The sequence below is a fragment of the Rana temporaria genome, chromosome 6 (assembly GCF_905171775.1).
Source record: "Rana temporaria chromosome 6, aRanTem1.1, whole genome shotgun sequence".
Lineage (NCBI taxonomy): Eukaryota > Metazoa > Chordata > Amphibia > Anura > Ranidae > Rana > Rana temporaria.
Window position 1 is genome coordinate 172,396,712 of NC_053494.1, and position 19,479 is coordinate 172,416,190.

At 41.6% G+C, this 19,479-nt stretch overlaps 1 protein-coding gene across 1 annotated transcript in view; it reads left to right on the forward strand.

The window, feature by feature from the left end:
* LOC120944050 (trichohyalin-like) overlaps window positions 1–19,479 on the forward strand; it is a 32,408-nt gene that overhangs the window by 9,510 nt on the left and 3,419 nt on the right. The gene's annotated exons all lie outside the window — the stretch shown is intronic.

A 19,479-nucleotide genomic window follows, 5' to 3' on the forward strand; every position in this document is an offset into this window, starting at 1 on the left:
CCCGGCGCAAGATGGCCAATGTAAATGAGTTTTCCATGGACAAACAAACAAGGGGTACCTTTCTACTAACCAACAATGTAACTGGGCCCTTCTCCACTGACCAACAATATAAGCTGGGCTTCTCCTCTGACCAACAATATAAGCTGGGCTTCTCCACTGACCTCCAGCATAAGCTGGGCTTCTCCACTGACCACCAGTATAAGCTGGGCTTCTCCACTGACCAACAGTATAAGCTGGGATTCTCCTCTGGCCACCAATATTTGCTGGGCTTCTCTGCTGACCAACAATATAAGCTGGGCTTTTCTACTAACCACCAGTATAAGCTGGGCTTCTCCACTGACCACCAGTATAAGCTAGGCTTCTTCACTGACCACCAATATATACTGGGCTTCTCCATTGACCACCAGTATAAGCTGGGCTTCTCCACTGACCACCAATTTATGCTGGGCTTCTCCACTGACTACCTATATAAGCAGGGTTTCTCCACTGACCACCAATACAAGCTGGGCTTCTCCACTGACCATCAATATAAGCAGGGCTTCTCCAATGACCACCAATATAAACTGGGCTTTTCCACTGACCACTAATATAAGCAGGGCTTCTCCACCTATCTGCTAATGTAAAGGGGTCTTTGTCCACTGATCACCAGAGGCGATTCAGTTCGCATGTGTTGCGCTATATAAGTTTCTCACTCACTCACTCACTCACTCATTCAATCACTCACCAATGTCGGGGGAAAAACTACAGTTTTTTACTGTCTGCTCTCTTTTCTGGTCATCATTATTATTTGTTTAATTTTACTGTCAGTTTGGCTTTAGCCAAATTGGGTATCTTTCCCCTCACTTCTTGTGTACCATGTACAGGAAATAGGGGATGGATGGGGTGTTGCAGTGGCCATCAGAGCAGGAAAGCACTAACAGCAATTAAAAAACATTGGCACAGTTGATTGGACACCGAGACAGGCAGGGAAATTTATAACCTTATGGCAGATAGGATGGCAAAAGCTAGGTCCTGGAGGACACCCATGACCCTCTTCGACTTTTTTTGTTGGCTGTTTACTACTGTTTTAATTGAAGGCTTCCTGAACCTCATTTAAGGAAAAGAGAGCCTTGACTGCTTGAAGCATGGCATCACATGGAGATTAACGGGTCTATGCTAGGTATGGCTACAATGGCACTTGGTGAAGGGGTGGATCCTGAGCTCTAAAAAAATACTATGTTGGGGCGCTGTGGTTAGGGAGATGGGATTGATCTTGTTTTTCACTATGTATTCGGCCTCACCTTTTGTTCTGATTTCAGGTTCTTCCCTAGTGCTAGTTTGGATTATTGGTGACTGCTTCATTTATTGGGCCTTTCCCAATGCTGAAATTCAACATTACAGCAAGACCCTTGGATTCTCATTTGAAGTCACCAGAATTAGTTGGTGTGCTTTTCATGACCTCCGCTGGTCGCAGGTATTACCTGAGCTATTATACCTATTAAAAAATCGGAGTCAGATCCCATCATGCTTATCATTTATGTGGGGGGAAACGATGTGGGGAATTCCCCGCTTGTGTATTTAATCTCCTCCATTAAGCATGATATGGCTCAGTGTTGTGACACTTCTACCAATATAGCTATAGTTTGGCCTTAAATTGTCCCTCCTTTGGTCTGGGTCAATCACATACCTTTTGGAATAAGGCTGCAACATAACAAAATGTGGGAAAAGTGAAGCGCTATGAATACTTTAGTATACCATAATTTGTACAATAATATACATTTATTGGGACTTTTTTTTTATTTTTTATCAAAAACATGTAGCAGAATAAATTTTTACCAAAATTTATGAAGAATTTTTTTTTTTTTTATTGGATATGTTTTATAGCAGAAAGTAAATAATATATACCGGTATATATATTTTTTCAAAATGTATAGTTTTTTTTTCGTTTACATCGCAAAAAAAATGGAAAACCCAGTGGCAAACAAATACCACCAAAAGAAAGCTCTACTTGTGGGAAAAAAAGGACGCACATTTTGTTTGGGAGCCACGTCGCACGGTCGCACAATTGTCATATACGCAGTGCCGAATCGCAAAAAGTGGCCCAGTCATTTGGCAGTCAAAAGGTCCAGGGCTGAAGTAGTTAAGAAGAGGGTACATAGCAGCAGATGGCAAATCAATTTCACATTCAACATTAGTGTCCAGCCTTTTGGAAGCAATTAAATTGCCTCGTTCTATAGCTATCCTCCATTGCAAGGCACATACCACAAACCAAGATGATGTTTTAAAAGGAAATGCCTTAGCTGATAAAGTAGCAATACAAGCAGTAGTAGTACAATACAGATGCCATCACTTTCACCTGAAATGCCCCTGTTAGACCAAACCTTGTCAGATCTTCAGACATATGCCACAGAAACTGATATTGAACAATGGAATATTGCAGGGGTGCAGAAAAGCCCAGATAATGGACTTGTCTGCCAAGAAGGGGGACCATGTATAACTGTAGCTAGTGCACCTTTATTTATTTATCAGTATCATGGGGTAGGGCACAGAGGCTGGCAGGTTACATGTGAATTATTGGAAAATTATTTCTTTATCCCCAGTCTTTTTCTTTGGTCAAATCATATGTTGCCAGATGCATCACATGCATCCGAAACAACTCAAGAAATCTACACAAGACAAAATAATGAATACCTTACATATCCATCCACATCTTTTACATACTTACAAATTGACTTTACCCATGTGCCTAAGCTAGGTAGAAGGCAAGAATATTTACTTGTAATAGTAGACATGTTTTCAAGATGGACATAAGCATTTGTAACTACAAAAGAAAATGCACAAACAGTTGTAAAAATCCTCATGCAGGAAATCATCCCTAGATGGGGATGCCCACTCAAAATAAATTCTGATAATAGTCCTGCCTTTATTTCAGTGTGCCAAGATTTAGTGAAAGCACTTAAAATTGATTGTAAATTTCATATACCTTACCACCCGCAGAGTTCAGGTATTGTTGAAGGAACAGAACCATTAAAGATAACACAAGAAAAGCAACATATAATAAGTGCCAGAATGTCTTACCAGCAGTTTTGGATGACCCCCTCTAAGAAAACCGGATACTCTCCAATTGAGGTCCCTATGGTAGGCCATTTCCCACCCCGTGGGCCAGACAACCACTTATGTTAGAAAGAGGGGACCTAGAAGTAATACAGGGAGAGTATATTATGGAACTCATTGAAACTCTGGACAAAGTTGAAAGAAATGTTGCTCGCACCTCTCTTTTCTTTTCATAGGAACCGATACACCCTTTCCAGGTAGGAGACATAGTGGTGGTCCAAGAGCTGAATCGTACAGAATCATGAGTACCCGTTCGGACCCTGACCACTGTGATCACATTCATAGGTACCGCAATCCTTACCAAGGGACAACAGTCCTGGATTTATGCCAGTCGTGTGAAGAAGGTGAACCAAACCCCTAAGAAGCAAGACAAGGATAAAGGAGGTGAAATAAATCCTCTAAAAGGGAGTGAAGCAGGAGAAAAAGTCTCTGAACAAGATGACCTTGCTTATTGCACCACAGACTTCTGGAAAGGCATTTTGCCTCCTGTTTTTAATCTCTCTGATAGTGTTCCTACCTACATGGATCATAACTGACTGTATTTATCATCATGAGGACTTGGGAGCCCTTAAAGGCATACAGTATGTGGGTAACCCAATAACACCATCGATAATACACATACCAGACACAAGAGAGATACACAATCAGATAATGAAGGAGTTAAAACCGATCGTTTTACAGACAAAATGTTGCTACTGAAATTCAAATATTATTATGCCCAGAAATCGGGGTATGAGAAATGTTGGATAAGTAGTAAACTGCATCCTAGTACAGCCTGTATACCCCTTATGGATGTACCTTTAAATATCACCCTGTTTTTAAATGGAACTCCTCCAGTTGTTTTAACTGTCATATTAAGTTTATATGTAAACAATATCATTACTTTTCCAATAATGGTTAGTCATTATACAGACTGGTGTTTTAATTTAGGGAATGAGACACAGACTAACCCCTCTACATGCAGTAGGTCAATATTTAAAATTTCCACATTTAAACCTAAGGGAAACTCTGCCTGTTCACTGTTCCACATATCTGATCCTGATTTAAATAACAACTTGGAAGCCATTTGCACTAGGACAAAGTGTCTATGTATGTTGTGGGAAGGTATGCTATGCTTGGGTCCCCCTCTATGTCCAGGGATGGTGTTATTTGGTCTCTTTAGTCCCGATTATGGGAGTAATGGGTACCAATAAGGGAGACCACCTACTTGAATCCAGCATGCATCCAAGTTACCCTCTTAAGCATAGAATGGAATGAATTGTTTCTTGAAAAGGACATGGCATGGGCTTGGTTTCACTCATGAACAGGATGGGGGATTGATACGATGACAATACTAGATGAAATACTGGATAACAATTCAGATGATATGACTAAGTTAAATTTGGAAACAAGAGCAATCAGAAAACAACTAGAACTTCACAATATGGCCATAGAAAATATCAGTGTAGCCCTTACAATGTTATGTGAGATGACAGAAGACTATGAATGTTGTGCTTGGATACATAATACCAGTATAGAAATACCTGATTATTATGACAAGTAGATGAATTACAAACAGAAGCACGAGACATAGCAAAGAATTGGGATCCTTTCAAAGGATTAGGCGGATTTCGTTTTGGAGGAATATTTTCATGGCTGAAAGACATTGCTATGACTATTAAATTATTTTTTTTTATATTATTTTATATGCATATTTCAAACTTGTAATGTGTATCATTGCTAGAGCTACCCGACCCCCTGAACCCGCTGCTGCTAATAAAGCCTACCCTAGTATGTACTATGATAAGAAAGCTAATTATGTTACCATGGAGAGAAAGTAAGTAATGTTCATGACTTAAGAGGGGATCGCAAGAGAATGTATAAAACAACTTTTGTATGTATGACGTTTTTCCATAAGCAGCTAACTACAGTTTGCTTAAAACCATATCCTTTTCAGTTATTGTCGTTAGGCCGATTCCTGGAACAGCTTCCTGTTTAATGTGAAGACATAGGCTATTTCTGTTTCTTATTTCAGCAGCCTAACTCGTGATGATAAGGAAGTACTGAGTAAGCTTGTATAACCCTTAAGACATGTATGCCTTATATTCATCCCCTCCTCCCTTCTTTGTTTTACTTGCATATAAGCCATTGTCTTCCTCATTAAAGCCAGACACGCTCAAGCCTGTTTCTCGTGTCTCATTTGGTGTTTCACGGACGCGAGGGTCCCAGTGGTCTGCCTGCTTAACCAGGGTGGTCATTAATGTGCATAATTCCTTTCAATGGTAAAGCAAAAGAATCGTCAAAGGATCTGCAGGAAAGGGTAGTTGAATTGCATAAAACAGGAAAGGAAAATAAGAATGACAATCAGCATCAGTGTTCAAACTCTAATCAAGAAGTGGGGAGGGTTCTGTTGAAACTAAACCACGGTCAGGTAGACCAACTAAAAATTCAGCCAAAACTGCCAGGAAAATTGTTTGGGATGCAAAGAAAAACCCACAAATAACTTCAGATGAAATACAGGACTCTCTGAAAACATGAGACACTTGAAGAAAGATAAGCTGCATGGTTGAGTCGCCAGAAGAAAGCCATTACTACAAACATGTCACAAAGTATCCCACTTACAATACGCCAAACAGCACAGAGACAAGCCTCAAACCTTCTGGCACAAAGTCATTTGGGGTGATGAGACCAAAATTTGGCTTTTTGGCCACAACCATAAACAATACATTTGGGGAGGAGTCAACAAGGCTTATGATGAAAGGTGCACCATTTCTACTGTGAAACACAGAGGTGGATCGCTGATGTTTTGGGGATGTGTGAGCTACAAAGGCACAGGAAATTTGGTCAAAACTGATAACAAGGTGAATGCAGTATGTTATCAAAAAATATTGGAGGAACATTTGCATTCATCAGCCAGGAAGCTGCGCATTGGACGTACTTGGAATTGCAACAAGACAATGATCCAAAACACAAGGTCAAGTCGACCTGTCACAAGCTATAGCCAAATAAAGTGAAGGTTCTGGAGTAGCCATCTCAGTCTCCTGACCTCAATTTCATCGAGCCACTCTGGGGAGATCTCAAACTTGCAGTTCAAGACAGCCCAAGAATTTACAGGAACTGGATGCCTTTTGCCAAGAGGAATGGGCAGCTTTACCATCTGAGAAGATAAAGAGCCAAATCCACAAATACCACAAAAGACTTCAAGCTGTTATTGATGTTAAAAAGTAATATGCACGGTATTAAGAACTGTGGTATGTAAACTTTTGATTAGGGTCATTTGGGTAGTTTCTGTGACTATTATTTAAAAAGAGTACACACTGTTAATTGATAATAGACATGTGCATGAAATCTAAAATTAGTTTAGTTTAGTTTTGATTCGTTAATCTAGTTATTTAGTTTAGTTAAGTTTGGTTAATTCGTTCAATCCATTTTCGTATTTAGGAAGGGGGCAGGGGAACAACTAGTAGAAGGTTTTTTACTTTAATGCAAGTAATGCATTAAGGAAAACAAACTGTTTGGCTTTAGAATCATTTTAAACCTTTGGGCAGTATCTCACCAAAAATCAAACACAGATACAGAAAGCTTCCAGGTTATCATATTGCATTAAACTTTACAGAAAATTACAGCGGCTGCAGATATAAATGAAAAGATCATTTTTACTAACATTAAACAACAATATGTCTTGTATAGCAATTAGGGTTGTCCCGATACCGATACTAGTATCGGTATCGGGACCGATACCGAGTATTTGTGGGAGTACTCGTACTCCCGCAAATACCCCCGATACCGAAATAGAATACTGCCGCCGTTACGTCGCATCCCGCCGCATCCACGCTCCCGCCGACTGTTTAATACGCGCGGGGAACATTACAGCATTCATTTGAATAGCTGTAATGATCGGCACCGCACCGCGTATAGACACTCCCCCTTGCTCGGGTGAACTGTCCAATCCCGAGCAAGGGGGAGTGTCTGTACGCAGCGCGGCACAAATCGTTACAGCTGTAATGTTCCCCGCGCGTAGTAAACAGTCGGCGGCAGCGCGGATGCAGGTAAGGGGGATATGGGGGGAGACAATGGCTGGATATGGGAGACAATGGCTGGATATGGGATGCAATGGCTGGATATGGGAGACAATGGCTGGATATGGGATGCAATGGCTGGATATGGGAGACAATGGCTGGATATGGGAGACAATGGCTGGATATGGGATGCAATGGCTGGATATGGGAGACAATGGCTGGATATGGGAGACAATGGCTGGATATGGGATGCAATGGCTGGATATGGAAGACAATGGCTGGATATGGGATGCAATGGCTGGATATGGGAGACAATGGCTGGATATGGGAGACAATGGCTGGATATGGGATGCAATGGCTGAATATGGGAGACAATGGCTGGATATGGGATGCAATGGCTGGATATGGGAGACCATGGCTGGATATGGGAGACAATGGCTGGATATGGGATGCAATGGCTGGATATGGGATGCAATGGCTGGATATGGGGGGAGACAATGGCTGGATATGGGGGGAGACAATGGCTGGATATGGGGGGAGACAATGGCTGCATATGGGGGGAGACAATGGCTGCATATGGGGGGAGACAATGGCTGCATATGGGGGGGAGACATGGCTGCATCTGTGGGGGGACATGGCTGGATATGGGGACACATTTAAAAAAAGTATCGGTATTCGGTATCGGCGAGTACTTAAAAAAAAGTATCGGTACTTGTACTCAGTCCTAAAAAAGTGGTATCGGGACAACCCTAATAGCGATTGTATATGGTATATTATTATAATGTTTTTGCTTTATTTTCCAACAAAGTTGAGTTACACTTTTAGATTAAAGGTACGTGAACAATAAAAAGCTTAGTGTAGATGAATGCATTTGTCTTTTAGAATATCCATAAGTCTAACATAATAATAGATTCCTAAAGGCCAGACTTTTTTGAAGAATCAATAAATTCAAGAATTTTAAGAGCATGTAGAGAGTTATTTTAGTTCATGCACACTCGCAGTTAACCTCCAAAATAAAAGCACCTTATCAAGAGCTTCTTGGACAGTAGCTTCACTCTCATTATCCAGAGTGGATGTGGCCATGTCAAGAAGGAGGATTCTTGGATTTCTGACCAGTGCCCGAGCAATGGTGATTCTCTGCTTCTGTCCTTCACTCATCTGCCCACCTCCTTCTCCAACAAGGGTGTCAAATTGATGGTAATAAAAAAACAAAAAGTAATGAAAAAAAAACTGTCAATCTTCACTATGACTATGGCATTAAAAATGAATGCATAAACAATCACAATGGCTTTTATCATAAGAAAATATTCAAATAATAATGCACATTTATCTCTCTATATATTTGTTTCCATCTGCTAGAGGCTAGCGATTCTCTACTTCTCTCTGCAGGGTAGAGAAATATGTAGAAATAATACAGGCCGGGGGGGGGGGGGGGGCGTGACCAGGTGAAGGAGTGAGAGGCGGGTGTGTGTGTGTGCGTGTTTCCCCCTCTCTGCGCCATGCTGGATGGCCGTGGAGCGCTCTGAGCTCCTCTGACGAAGAAAGTCAGGTGGCGGTATAGCGGCTTGAGCGTTCCATCCTCGCCGCTAATGTCAGTCCCCCTGGTCCTCTCCTCAGTCCTCCCCGCCCTCCCCACGATCTGTGACCGCTGATTACCCGACCGTGTGTGTACCAAGATCCCAATCAATATATAAATAAAAATCTAATCCCTTTACTGGCCAAATTTAAACAAAAAAATTATATTTGGAAACGGTTTCCTCTGTCAGTTGCGGGTAGATGTAGCTTAATTAAGATGATTTGGCAGCCATAACTGCTGTATATAATGCATAATTCTCCAGTTTAGATCTGTAGAAAATGTTTTAATAAAATTTAAATGCTTTTTAGAGAGTTAATATTGAAAGGGGGGCAAGCCAGGATTCAACTTCATACATTGCAGCTCCCGGTAGTGGAAGGGACCTTGCAGTTATTACTTATCGGCACAACTGCAACACTTAATGGGATGCAATATCCCGGGAGGGAGTACCTCTACTGGGAGAATAATGTTGAATGGAGCTGCACATGATACTATTATTGAAGTGTTAGAGGCAGATTCCTTTAGCTATAGGAACCCAACAATAAAAATGATAACTAAAATATGGAAAACGGTTAAAAAACAGATGGGATATATTGGGTTTACGGAGTTCATCCCTCTGTGGAATAATAACAATCTGCAGGAAATCCTCCAGATAGGAAAGGTTGGGGAATGGAAAATACATGGTATTAAAAGGCTGAGACAACTGTATAAGAGTGACAGTTATAGGAAATTCCTGGATTTGAGAGAGGAATTTAATATACCGCAACACTCATTTTTTACTTATTTACAGATAGGGCATGCCCTTGAAGCCCAATTTAGGGCACAAATCTTAGAGTGGAATAAAATGCCCCTCTTCCAAAATGTACTCAAGGTAGGCCCAACTAAGGGTCTTATATCTGAAGTATATGAACAGATAAGCAAACAGGTCAACACAGGGTCTAACCTCCTTAAAGTAAGAGAGAGGTGGGAAGAAGATATAGGGGAAATAACACAGGAGCAGTGGAGGAGAATCCTAGAGATGGGACCGAAGGTCTCGGTTTCACCTCCGTAGAAAGTCTCACATCTGATGTTGATAAATAGAGCTTATTATACACCCAAGCATCTGTTCAAGTACGGAAGAAGATTAGATGATAAATGTCCTAGATGCCAGGGGCCTGGAGACCTAATACACATGGTGTGGCGTTGTCCAAAGTTGTTTCGGTATTGGGAGGGAGTGCTTAATATCTTGAGTGACACATTTGGAATACCTCTGCAGATGGAGGCCACACTATGTGTGTTGGGGTACAGGAAAGAACTGGAGGAGAAGAAGAGCACTACAGTAGTAATATTGAGATGTCTGTTTCAAGCCAGAAAATTAATAGCCATGAGATGGCAGGCGACAACCCCTCCATCAGTTAGGGAATGGATTAGTGTAATAAACGAGACGATTTGTAAAGAAAGAGCAGTCTATATAAAAAGAGGTAACCTTAAGGACTTTGAGGAGATGTGGAAGCCATGGAAGGAGAAAAAGGGCAGTAAGAATTATAGTAGGGCCGGAGAATAACCAAAATAATACCTGATTGAAAAGGCACATGTGTGATAATTCAGCAGAGGTATGGTTACTGCAGCCTCGAGATCTGGCTGGGGGAGGGGAGACAATTGGGTGAGAGAACTGCTCTATGGAGTCAATGGTAATGAGATTAATGGAGAAGTACTCGATGGGGGGGAATGGAGAGAGGGGAGGAAAGAGAAATAGCACAGTTATAGTATCGAAATTGGGTAAAATAATATATAGACTTCCTGGCCCGGATGCCTCTTCTACTTCAGTAAATCTTATGTCTTTTTTCTTCTCTTCTCTTGTATTTTTTTTTAGTATGCCAAATAAGTTGGTCTCACCTTTTGTATACCTATTAAGATTATGATGTACTTAAGGAATAATTCCTTCCTGTTTTTAATGTATTGTCAATATTTCAATGGGAAAAAAAGAATAAAGAATGAAATAAAAAAAAAAAAGAAATAATACAGGCCAAAGAAGGGAGCACTTTGGCAAACACAAACGACCCATGACTGTGTCTCCATGGTTCAAATAGAGTGTACATTTTGGCCTCCATTCCCAAAAGGTCACAGTCCTCAACACTGCACTGTCTCTCCTTCTGGGTGCAGTGTGGAAGTTTAAGTTTGGCTCACCTGCCAGCTGCCTGTAGCCAGTGAGGGGAAGTGGGGAATGCATAACCCTGCTTCCTTATTACTCACTGCTGTTTAGTGGCAATTCAGTACAGATATAAATGTAATGCTCTGTGATGTCCTTCACGCTGCGCCCCATTACATTACAGATGCAATTAGAAAAGCATACCAGCGTGGCTATAGAGAGCGAGGGAATAAAGTGTATGCCACATGAGGGCAGGGGGTAGCATTGCGGCGGGATGATGATTCAGCAAGATACACCTTCGTCTATGAACTTTTGAAACAAAAAAATAAAATACACCCACACCTGTGTAGACAAAAAACTTGCACCAGACCTGGGCCAGTCCATCCAATACTGATATTTTAGTCTTTTGAAAATGGAAACAGGAGAAACTAGAAAGTGAGTTATAATATCTCCTAGGGACAATCTTGGGCTCTCCATGTATGAGCTTATTGTTTTTTCCACCTGCAATGTCTCTTATAAGGAGGCATATCTCTTAGTTGTGAATTAAGAGCTAAAACCCTATTAAAGATATATCACCACTTGCACCCCCTAAGGCCTAGTACACACGAGAGGATTTATCCGCGGATACGGTCCACCGGACCGTTTCCGCGGATAAATCCTCTCGAGGATTTGCGAGGATTTGGATCCGATGGAGTGTACTCACCATCGGATCGAAATCCGCGCCGAAATCCCCTCGCGATGACGTGTCGCGCCGTCGCCGCGATGATGACGCAGCGACGTGCGCGACGCTGTCATATAAGGAATTCCACGCATGCGTCGAATCATTACGACGCATGCGGGGGATCCATTCGGACGGATTGATCCGGTGAGTCTGTACAGACCAGCGGATCAATCCGTTGGGATGGATTCCAGCGGATAGATTTTAAAGCATGTCTTCAAATTTTTATCCGCTGGAAATCCATCCCAGGGGATAAAAATCCGCGGAAACAGATCCGCTGGATTGTACACACCAGGGGATCTATCCGCTGGAGCCGGTCCGCGGATCAATTCCAGCGGATGGATCCTCTCGTGTGTACGGGGCCTAAGAGGTATAAGAAGCTCAAAGCCTGGTACCCACGTTCGGATTTTCCACGGACAAAGCATAGGACTTTTGTCCAAAGGGCATTGGCCGTGAACTTGTATTGCATACAAACGGCAAAGAATTGTTGGCCAACAAACACACAACTCCATGTTTTTTCAGCTCTTTAGCGCCACCCTTTGGGCAACTTCTGCTAATGTTGTTTTATCGTTAGCATTGCTTCTGAGCATGCGTGTTTGTACTTTGGATACACGATTGGGTAATCCGACAACACACATTTGTTGTCGGAAAATTTTAAAGCATGCTATCCAACATTTGTTGACGGAATTTCCGACAATTGTCCGATGGAGCATACAAACAGTCAGATTTTCCGACAACAGCCTGTCATCACACAATTCCCATCGGAAAATCCGATCGCATGTATGAGGCTTAAGACTTAAGCCATTCCCACCAGCATTGACTCTGAGCTATTGGATTTGAGTGGACTGGGCAATATAAATCATGAGAACATACAGTAATATTTATTTAATGGCTAATTCTGGGAAAAAGAGTTTACATTAAAACAATAAAGTACAAATGTGAGAACTCAATAAGATGACATAAGTAGCCAGTGACCTTTACAGAAAAGTGTCACTTCTCTTACAGTACCAGTCACTAATGATGGGTTTCTTTCACTTGGGATAATTCATAAATTGCAGGGGCTGGTCCTTGTGTGTGTGATGCAAGGGAGAATAAAGGTTCCAGCCAGGTATATATAGCAGAGAAAGCGACAAAAGAACATCAGCTGAAGAACAACTCTGTTCTCCTGAGCACGGTATCCACATACACCGAATAGACCTGGGGTCACTGAGAATGAAGCTTCTCATTTTTTCCTTGCTGCTGGTAGCAGTGACAACAAGATCAATCCCCGATGGTAAGTGCATATCTCATTGTGTGCTGTTATTTTATTTGTTTCAAAAAAGCTGCCATTTTGGAAACTGATGATAACACCTACCTCTTTACTTAAAGTAACTAAAGGCAAAAACTTTTTTTTTATAGTGGAGAGGGATTGGAATACCTGTCAGTTTTTACTGCTGTCTGTGTCCCCATTAAGGAGATTCGCCCTCTGTAATGGTCCTGTTAACCATTATCATTGGAAGTGAAAGTAAGAGAAATTACCCAAATTTTGGGTTGTCCCCAGAAAAGTAATAAAGGTGAAATCTTCCAATGGGTACACTAGTTGTGGTGACTTGGGGGTCCCCAGGGAATTCCCTTGATTTACAGGGATTTCCTCTCACTTCCTGTTTGGCTATGGGACAGGAAGTGAAGGTAAATCTCCGCAATGGGACACAAAATCTGACAGGGGTTATAACACTTCCTTCCAAAATGTAAAAAAAATTTTTTTGCCTATAGTTCTACTTTAAATGCCTTAATGCTAAAGAAACTTACAATCTAACATCTCCAACACACACAATTTGTGTGAAACTTACCAGCATGCTTTGGATTGAAGGAGGAGCCCCAGGAAAACATGGGGAGAACATACTAATTCTCCATGTAGATAGTTTTCCTGGATGGAAGTGAACACAGGACCCATCATTGCAGGGTAAACATGAAAAACGTTTAGACAACATGCTTATCCTACTGTTATGGACCAGTTAACATAACACGTCTAATTCATTCCTTGTAGTTGGTAGCAATGGGAGTAACAGCATTTCCAAAGGCATTAATTCTTTAGGAGTTTCACTAATTTACCTTCTTGGACTTAAGGGCTTTTTCTGCAAGGTGCAGTAATGGTGTACAAATTGCCATAACACATACAAGTCTAGAAGGTTTGCGTTTCATTAGTTAGATCAATTGTAGCTTTCCGGAATTGTTTCTGCCAGAAAGCTCCAATCAAAAGCGGAAACCAGAAGTTTTTTTTTTTTTTCCTGCCTTTAAAGGGGTTGTAAAGGCACCATTTATTTTTCCTAAATAGCTTCCTTTACCTTAGTGCAGTCCTCCTTCACTTACCTCATCCTTACATTTTGCTTTTAAATGTCCTTATTTCTTCTGAGAAATCCTCACTTCATGTTCTTCTGTCTGTAACTCCGCACAGTAATGCAAGGCTTTCTCCCTGGTGTGGAGTGTCGTGCTCGCCCCCTCCCTTGGACTTCAGGATAGTCAGGACACCCACTAACACACAGCTCCTTTCTCTATCTGCAACGTAGAGAGCATCCTGACTCTCCCGTAGTCCAAGGGAGGGGGCGAGCACGACACTCCACACCAGGGAGAAAGCCTTGCATTACTGTGTGGAGTTACAGACAGAAGAACAGAAAGTGAGCATTTCTCAGATCCAATCTGCCTAAATGGAAGGGGATAGATCCCCTTTTATTTCTTTTTAGCAGACCAGACCAGACCAGATTTACACCTGCCGGTCCATAGGGCTAATTGGGGGGTACAATCAGGTCCACCTGAAATTTTTAGGTGGACTTGATTGAACCCTTCATGTGAAAGGGGCTCAAGAATAGCCTGAGTAGACTACCTATGTGGTTGTATATACGTTTGTAAATTGTCATCTAAATGCAGTTATATTTGTACTGTTATTTAACTAAGGAATTGTTTGCAGGTCCAAAGAAACACCTAAAATGTCCTGTATTCACCCAAAAAAATTCAACCGCTTTACGGCAAGAAAATAAGAGTGTTAGAAACTGTAGCGCCTGCGCACAGCCAGCCTGTACTTCAGACGCCGACTGTCAAGATAACAAAATCTGCTGTGAAATCTGCTGCGGGTTCAGATGTGTTACTGGTATCAGTGGTAAGTATTCCTAAAGATATTGTTATTTATATACACTAGTTATATTAAACTGAGGTGGAAGACATAAATTATATAAAAGTTAAATTATGTTTATGATCGATCTTTGTAAGCAATTAAAGGGGTTGTAAGGTTCGTTTTTTTTATTTTCTAAATAGGTTCCTTTAAGCTAGTGCATTGTTGGTTCACTTACCTTTTCCTTTGATTTCCCTTCTAAATGAATTTTTTTCTTTGTTTTCTTTGTCTGAATTTCTCACTTCCTGTTCCTCCTCAGTAAGGTGTTCAATAAGCTGTTCTAAATGACTTTCCACCGCTCGGATGATGGTGGAAAGCTTACTGAGGAGAAACAGGAAGTGAGAAATTCAGACAAAGAAAAAAAACATTTAGAAGCGAAATCAAAGGAAAATGTAAGTGAACCAACAATGCACTAGCTTAAAGGAACCTATTTAGAAAATAAAAAACAAACCTTTACAGCCCCTTTAATTTCAAGTCTCAATTTTGTGGAAATTCATGGAATGTATTCATGTTAGAAATTCAAACTGATCTTCAAGGTAAAAACAAGGAGGAGATTGTCACATTAACACTTTAAAAATGATATAAATATTTTACCAAAGCAAGTAATGGACAGCTTTAAAGGCAGCAATTAAACATCACAATGGTCATAGGATGACCAAATGTTTTAGTACATTAGTGTAACACTGACTCAAATGCCAACCACTAAAATATCCATGCTATTAAATTTCCTACAGGGACAAAGTGCTCAAACCAATAGTTATACAATGAATATAGTGTGAAAATAAATACACAATCAGTGTACAAAGACTCAGTGTACAAAACCAATGTGTGCTAATAAATTAACAAGAGTCAAATATAATCTATAAGCATGTGTGCTGCGCCATCTTTTTGGTGGTTTATCTTTACGCCGGCGTTTGTCTTACGTAAACAGCATCGCTTACTGCGACGGGCGTACAAACGTTCGTGAATCGGCGTATCTTGCTCATTTACATATTCAACGCGTAAATTTACGTACACGCCCCTAGCGGCCAGCGGAAATATGCACATAAGATACGACGGCGTAAGAAACTTACATCGGTCGTATCTTAGCAACAGTGAGGCGTATTTCATTTTAAGAATGCGCGCAAAGATACGATGACGCTCATTCGGACTTACGACGGCGTATCTACTGATACGCCATCGTAAGTCTCTCTGAATCTGGCTAAAAAGTAGTTTGTGTTTGCCTTGCCTAGGGCTTACTCAACCAATAGAGGAAACATGTTTTTTAGACTGGGTTATAGTAGTTAAATGGTTTGGTTTGGTTTATTACATTCACATTGTCTTATTTTGTCTGTGTTGACCACCCCAAAAAAATTTATATATAGAAAGTTACATATTTTTTTATCTATCTTTTATAAAAGATCTTCCTGAGAGAAATGTCAAATGAGGCACACGTAATATTTAAAGGAGTTGTAAAGGCAAAAGTTTTTTTTTATCTCAATGCATTCTATGTAGCAGCCTATCCAGCACCTAATTACTTACCTGAGCCCCTTCTCTCTCCAGCGATATCCACATGTGTCTAAGCCATCCAGGACACGCCTCCTGATTGGTTGAGACACAGCAGCGGCTCTATTGGCTCACACGGCTGTCAATCCAAGTCAGTCAGCCAGTCAGGGGAGAAAGGGGTAGGGGTCAAGTTGGGTTGGATACATGGAGCTCTGACTCGGCTCGGGTGCCCCCATAGAAAGCTGCTGGCTGAAGGGGCACTCAATAGGAGGGAGGGGCCAGGAGCAGAAAAGAGGAACCTGAGAAGAGGAGGATCTGGGCTGCTCTGTGAAAAAACAACTGCATAGAGGAGGTAAGTATAACATGTTTGTTACTTTTTTTTTTTTTTTAACGAGACTTTAATATCAATTTAAGGAGGATGCACTGAGGGGTTTACACTCATCTTTTGTTTTGGTACCTTTTTTCCACCAGATCAGAAGGTAAGGGTGCTATCACCAGAACAACGATATAGGGAAAATTATCAAATGGGGAAATCTGTTCCTGAGACAGTTATGAAAAGTGTGATTTTCCCTTCCTAGAGGAAAATGTCCTCTTATTTCTGTTATGTCTATAAAATAGAATGTGGGGTGAAATCTCCCCAGTGGGAGAGTTACACTTTAATGAACTTTTTCATTCCCCCATGTAACAGTGTTTGTGTCTGGTGATTGACTACTTAGGCCTAAATACTACATCCTAAGAAGAGGGCGGAAGGTCAATACTACCCTTATCTAGGAAATACTGGGTATTTCTGAGGAGAATAAACAAACAAAAGGTGGAAAGGGGGTGCAGAAAAGCTGATGATCAGCAGAATATATTTACTGAAAAAACAAAACAAAAAAAAACCAGCACATTTCAAGGATCTGTGTCCCCTTCAACAAGACTACAATTAACCAACAAAGTAATACAACTTAAATCCAATAAATATGTATTTTTCTCACCCAGTTTCATTTAAAGGATATGTTCAACTCTAAAAAAATAAAAATAAATGCAATTTTTTTTGCAGGTAAAACAATGTGCATTTATTTTATTTTTTTACTTGAAGTCTGTAAAGCATTGCACCCAGATGCTGACTCCTGCAAACTTGCCAGTGTATCTGTTTGCTAGTACCTCATACAGGCAGGAAGACACATACTGCCAGGAACTGGCAACGAACAACCAGAGCCCTCAACAGCGCCCTGGTAGTTCATTGAGAACTACAAGCCAACAGCAATGGCTATCCTTACTTGTAAATACCCATTTACATGTAGCACCCTCCTAGGTAGGTGCTAGAAGAGAGTATAGTTTTTGATCTTTCTGATTACCAGGAAGAGGGTCAGGTAAAACTTAGAGTGCTCTCTGCCTACCAGGGAGCAGGATCTATTGGTTAGGTCTGCTCATTGTACTCAGTTGCAGCTCAGCTTGTTCTGACGGTCCCCTACTGGTCCAATAGGGAGGCATATTAAACAGTGAGAGGGGACCTGACAAGTGAGTGCACAGGCTTTTGTTACAGGCCTGGCAATTGGCAGAAGGAAAGTGCTGCATTGCATTGTGAGATAATGTATATAACGCCAGAGTACATGTGCTCAGGGGGGTTTGGTCGGGGAACAGAGCCCAGGAGGGAGAGGGGTGGCTGCCCTCTCCTCCATGGAGACTATTGTGCAGTCCTGAGTTGTCGACCGAGGGGCCTAGAGAGAGAGAGAATCTGAACCCAGAGGTCCTGCAGAGCTGAATTGAAGGGAGACATCAGGAAGGATCTGTTTCTGCCTATTGTGAGTACAGATCTTTGTCTTTGGGGCCTGGCGAGTGAGGGCCGCCCCTTCACCTAAAAGTGCCAGTGGACAGGTGTCAGTAAGGGTGATGCTAGAGAGCGTCCTGAAGATGATTTAGTGCATCAAGTCTGCTGCTAGTGAGAGCAAGACAACTTAGGCCTAGTACACACGAGAGGATTATCCGCTGGAAACGGTCCTCCGGACCGTTTCCGCGGATAAATCCTCTTGCGGATTTGGATCTGATGGTTGTACTAACCATCAGATCGAAATCCGCGCGGAATACATCCGATGATGACGCGGCGACGTGCGCGACGCTGTAAGATAAAGACCTCCACGCATGCGTCGAATCATTACGACACATGCGAGGGAGGGAATCGGACGGATTGATCCGGTGAGTCTGTACAGACCACCGGATCAATCCGATGGACAGGATTCCAGCGGATGGATTTCTTGGCATGCTAAGAAATTTTTATCCGCTGAAAATCCATCGGCCCGAAAAAAATCTGCGGATAAATATCCGCTGGGCCGTACACACCACAGGATCTATCCGCTGGAACTGATCTGCAGATAAATACCAGCTGATTGATCCTCTCGTGTGTACGGGGCCTTAATTATTCCATACATGTGGCTGTATGGTCAAAAGCAGTGAGGTCAAGTGAGAGTTGTCCTTATCGATGTGAATAGTTCTAGTTGGAGTATCCCAATCATCCATTCTCCCATTCAAGTTCTAAATCAAATACAAAAAAAATATACAAAAACCCAAATACCCTGGACTGGTCTTTGAGTGGTGAGCAGTTGGGAGTAAGGGTGGAACAAGTAGGATCTCTCAGCAACCAATCTCTAGCAACATAGTGGGAAATCCTTAGCAACCAAACGGAAACCCTCAGCACCTAAGTGGGGACCCTTTGTATCTAAGTGGGAACCATTGGCAACCAGCTGCAGGCAACCAGGAAGAGACCTATGAAGTCAACACTCAACAAGCCCTATGGGGACAGTGCTACATACAGAACTCTGTGCGGCCGCGTTATTTTTAAACAGTGACAGTGGGCTCCCAGAGAAGATGCCCGCTCGCTGTCACTGGGAGGGGGGGGAGGAGGAGAGGCTGTAGCTGCTGGAACATGTTACATGTTCCACCCTAAATATGAGTGAAACAAGTAACATGTTCCAAAAGGGGAACTTATCTCTTAACCTACACAACTAAGTCTGGTTGTTTGATTTATTGATTGCATTCAAACAACATGTTTTCTAGATCATTAGCACTTGGATGGTCTAATTATTTATGCACTGGACCATATGTCTACACATTCCTTAGCTATGTGCAAGTGTACTTGGGAGAACTGAATGTTTGAAAACCAGTAAACCACTTACTTAATATTAGCTATATATTAAGTAATATATATTCAGGTGTTACTAAAAGCTTTGTATTTTATGTTTAGAATCTGCACAAGGACCTAATGATGTAAAGCAGGAAACACATCACAGGAATGACAATAACAAATTAAGACACAAAAGAGATGTCAATAAAGATGGTCAAACAAAAAATAGTAGCCCT